The following is a 5,000-nucleotide window of genomic DNA, read 5'->3' as shown; positions in this document are numbered from 1 at the left end:
CGGCGGCGGAAGATGACAGCGCCGCACCGTCAAAGGCAACGTGCAGGCGCGCGGCCCACATCTCTCCAACCTGCGTCGACGATTTGAGGAGGTGGCCCTCCCACATAAGATGCCGCTCCAGCGCCTCAATCTCACGCTGCACCTCGTCCCGGCCTGCACCGTCGGCGGCTGGCCCAATCCTCTTCAGCGCCAGGAGACGGGACCGGCGAAGTGTTGGCCCCATCCATCGGCATGATGGGATGCCGAGGCCTCCCTGGGCTACAGGAGCGTGGAAGTAGCCCAGGGGAGTGTCCGCCGGAAGGCGGAACCATCTCCTGACGGCGGCACGGATGGTCACATCTGCCGCTTTCAACGCACCCACTCGGGTGCGGCTGAGGGCCAGCCCATGGTACAGGCCAGGCAGAAGTACGGTGGTGAGGGCGTGGAGGCGCTGTTGCGGCTTGAGCGGAGCTCGGGAGATGACGTCCAGCTGCTCCACCAGGTGGCGTCGTGGGTTGAAAACGCAGCGACCAGCGGTGGAGAATTGCAGTCCCAGGTACCGGAAGGTTTCACCCACACGTAGGGCGGGCACGGTGGCGTTGCCCGCTTTGAAGGTAACGTCGGCGTCGACCTTCACCTTCTTGTCGCGCCCAGACGCGACTAAGGCGAGGGTGAAACACTTCCGGGCGTTGATCTGCAGCCCCAGATGGGCGAGGGCTGCGACGGCTGCGTCGATGAGGGACTGCAATCCCCTCGCGGTCGATGCAAAAAGCAGGACGTCATCTGCGAAGGCCGCAGCGTTAACTCTGCGACCAAGGATCCGAGCTCCGATGTGGGAGGGAAGTTGACTCAAAACATAGTCCACCGCAAAATTGAAAAGGAGGGGGGAGAGGGGGTCACCCTGACGCACACCCCTAGCCGGCTGCAGGGGCACGCCCACGTCGGCGCCGCCCGCTATCACCGTCGTGCTACCCTCGTAACACCTTTCGACGTACTCAATAAAGCAATCCGGCAGGCCATGAGCCCTCAGCACGGGGCGGAGGGCGGCATGGTCCACCGAATCGAACGCTTTAGAGACGTCGATCGATGCCACAAAAACAGAGCGACAGGAGCGGACTGCGTCGGTGAGAGCAGTGTCCAAGATGAAGGTGTTTTCCAACATCCCATCCCGGGGGATGAATGCCCGCTGACGTTCGTCCACAGCACATGCACGCATCAGGCGTGACGCGAGAACCTTGTGGAAGGTCCGCGCCAACACCGAGCAGACCGTAATGGGGCGAAAGTCAGCGGGGGATGTTGGTGCAGCCGTTTTGGGGAGAAGTGACGTCCGGGCGCGAAGCAGACGCTCGGGGAGGGCGCGGGCCAGGAGGAAGAGGTTCAAGAGTTTCACCAGGACTTCATGCGGCAGGCGCCGCAGCTCCGCTGGAGTCAGGCCGTCCGGCCCGGCTGCCGATCCCCTGGGCGGCAAGGCAGCAGCGACCTCCTCACGTGTGACCGGCCCCCATAGGCACTCAGGAGCGACAGGCTCCGAGTGCGGGAGAAGGCGGTCACGGATGAAGCCGGCGGTGGAGATCGGCTTCTTCGTGAAGAGGTCCGCCCAGAAGTCCAGCAGACCGGGGATGTCGGGTGGCGGCTGCAGCAGGGTGCCGTCCAGCAAGCCGCGCACGCAACGCGCACGCGACCTACGGAAGGCGTCCTGTGTCCGCGCGTATTCCCAGCGGCGCCGCTTGCGCTTCTGCAGCGGCGGGGCGGCAGGCGGCCGCTTGGATGGTTGGCGCGGCCGCTGTGTCCTGGTGATCGACCTCTCCCCCCTGGACCCGACCGACGCAAGGGCATCCGGGAGCATGCCCAAGATGACATCGGGCGGCGTGCCCCGCCCCAGACCAATGACTCGATCCAGGGCAGAGAAACGCTGGGCGGAAGCAGGTAGCCCCGCCAGATGCTCCCAGATGGCGGCGTCAGTCGGCCCCTCCGGCGGCGGCCCGGTGGTGTCGGCCGCGAAGTCCTCGGCTGCGTCGACGGGCGGCGCAGCGGCCTCGCCCGCGTCAGGCAGCGAGCTCGCTGCTCCACGGCGGGACGCCGGCTCTTCACCCCGACCGATCTCAAGTGCCTCCATGAATTGGCGGACAAGCTGCTTGTGGGCAGCTTGCCGCCGTCGGCACTTGATTGCCTCAAGCGTTCGGTCGGGGAACATCCTGGTAAGTTCTTGATTTACAAAGAAGAACCGGGCGTCCCTCTCCAGGAACAGTTCGGCCTCTGCCTTGGCGAGCGACAGGACTTCTTCCTCCGTCCACCTCGCGCGATGCCTCTCCGTCACGATCTCAGCGTTGGCGGCCGCAGGGTGTTGGCGGCGGCGATGGACCCCGAGACCGTTCTTCGTGGTAAAAGTGCGGTGGCACTCACTGCAAGCAAAGGGAGCTACACAAACTATCGCATTTTCGTTACGGCCGGTTGGCCGGATAGGTGCTGGGGTAGCTGGGGTGGCACCTTCAGCGGAAGGGCCACCATCTCTTGTTTCTTGTCAGCTGCCCCCAACTATAAAGGGATAATGCGAGGGGGGGCTGGTAACCCCCCCAAGCCCCTGGTGCGGTCTTCCACTCTGCAAAAATCAGCGGGCCCACGAGAAGGGGAGAAGACCGCAGGAGAGGAGAGGCTAAGAGGGCTAGGCCCATGTATTGCGCATCACTCTCCCTGTAACTATAACCCAAGGAAGGCACCTCGCAGCAGCAGCACGACTACATCAAGACCGCACTTCGAAAAGCCAAGTCCGGATGCAGCCACACCGCCGCCACTTGGCCACCTTAAGAGAGTCATAGTTACTCCCGCCTTAAGAGAGTCATAGTTACTCCCGCCGTTTACCCGCGCTTGCTTGAATTTCTTCACGTTGACATTCAGAGCACTGGGCAGAAATCACATTGCGTCAACACCCGCTAGGGCCATCGCAATGCTTTGTTTTAATTAGACAGTCGGATTCCCCCAGTCCGTGCCAGTTCTGAGTTGATCGTTGAATGGCGGCCGAAGAGAATCCGCGCACCCGCGCGCCCCCGGAGGAGCACGCTAAGGCGGACGCGGCCTCGCAGCAAGGAAGATCCGTGGGAGGCCAAGGCACGGGACCGAGCTCGGATCCTGCACGCAGGTTGAAGCACCGGGGCGCGAACGCCGCGCAGGCGCGCGCATCCTGCACCGCCGGCCAGCACGAGGCCAACCAACGGCGAGAGCAGACCACGCCCGCGCTAAACGCCCGCACTTACCGGCACCCCTACGGCACTCACCTCGCCCAGGCCCGGCACGTTAGCGCTGACCCACTTCCCGACCAAGCCCGACACGCCCCGATCCTCAGAGCCAATCCTTATCCCGAAGTTACGGATCCAATTTGCCGACTTCCCTTACCTACATTATTCTATCGACTAGAGGCTCTTCACCTTGGAGACCTGCTGCGGATATGGGTACGAACCGGCGCGACACCTCCACGTGGCCCTCTCCCGGATTTTCAAGGTCCGAGGGGAAGATCGGGACACCGCCGCAACTGCGGTGCTCTTCGCGTTCCAAACCCTATCTCCCTGCTAGAGGATTCCAGGGAACTCGAACGCTCATGCAGAAAAGAAAACTCTTCCCCGATCTCCCGACGGCGTCTCCGGGTCCTTTTGGGTTACCCCGACGAGCATCTCTAAAAGAGGGGCCCGACTTGTATCGGTTCCGCTGCCGGGTTCCGGAATAGGAACCGGATTCCCTTTCGCCCAACGGGGGCCAGCACAAAGTGCATCATGCTATGACGGCCCCCATCAACATCGGATTTCTCCTAGGGCTTAGGATCGACTGACTCGTGTGCAACGGCTGTTCACACGAAACCCTTCTCCGCGTCAGCCCTCCAGGGCCTCGCTGGAGTATTTGCTACTACCACCAAGATCTGCACCGACGGCGGCTCCAGGCAGGCTCACGCCCAGACCCTTCTGCGCCCACCGCCGCGACCCTCCTACTCGTCAGGGCTTCGCGGCCGGCCGCAAGGACCGGCCATGACTGCCAGACTGACGGCCGAGTATAGGCACGACGCTTCAGCGCCATCCATTTTCAGGGCTAGTTGCTTCGGCAGGTGAGTTGTTACACACTCCTTAGCGGATTCCGACTTCCATGGCCACCGTCCTGCTGTCTTAAGCAACCAACGCCTTTCATGGTTTCCCATGAGCGTCGATTCGGGCGCCTTAACTCGGCGTTTGGTTCATCCCACAGCGCCAGTTCTGCTTACCAAAAGTGGCCCACTTGGCACTCCGATCCGAGTCGTTTGCTCGCGGCTTCAGCATATCAAGCAAGCCGGAGATCTCACCCATTTAAAGTTTGAGAATAGGTTGAGGTCGTTTCGGCCCCAAGGCCTCTAATCATTCGCTTTACCGGATGAGACTCGTACGAGCACCAGCTATCCTGAGGGAAACTTCGGAGGGAACCAGCTACTAGATGGTTCGATTAGTCTTTCGCCCCTATACCCAGCTCCGACGATCGATTTGCACGTCAGAATCGCTACGGACCTCCATCAGGGTTTCCCCTGACTTCGTCCTGGCCAGGCATAGTTCACCATCTTTCGGGTCCCAACGTGTACGCTCTAGGTGCGCCTCACCTCGCAATGAGGACGAGACGCCCCGGGAGTGCGGAGGCCGCCGCCCCGTGAAGGGCGGGGAAGCCCCATCCTCCCTCGGCCCGCGCAAGGCGAGACCTTCACTTTCATTACGCCTTTAGGTTTCGTACAGCCCAATGACTCGCGCACATGTTAGACTCCTTGGTCCGTGTTTCAAGACGGGTCGTGAAATTGTCCAAAGCTGAAGCGCCGCTGACGGGAGCGATTATTCCGCCCGAGAGCATCCCGAGCCAACAGCGGCGCGGGTCCGGGGCCGGGCCAGGTAGGTCCGTCATCCGGGAAGAACCGCGCGCGCTTGCCGGGAGCCCGAGCGCCCAAAGGGGCGAATCGACTCCTCCAGATATACCGCCGGGCAGCCAGCCAGGACACCGGGGCTCTGCCCAACAGACGCGAA

General features: G+C 62.4%; 1 pseudogene; it reads right to left on the bottom strand.

Moving 5' to 3' along the window:
- The window catches only part of LOC124567856, an 8,995-nt pseudogene that overhangs the window by 3,306 nt on the left and 689 nt on the right, over positions 1 to 5,000 (bottom strand).

This window comes from Schistocerca americana, unplaced genomic scaffold (genome assembly GCF_021461395.2).
Source record: "Schistocerca americana isolate TAMUIC-IGC-003095 unplaced genomic scaffold, iqSchAmer2.1 HiC_scaffold_141, whole genome shotgun sequence".
NCBI lineage: Eukaryota > Metazoa > Arthropoda > Insecta > Orthoptera > Acrididae > Schistocerca > Schistocerca americana.
This window is presented reverse-complemented; position numbering and strand designations above follow the sequence as displayed.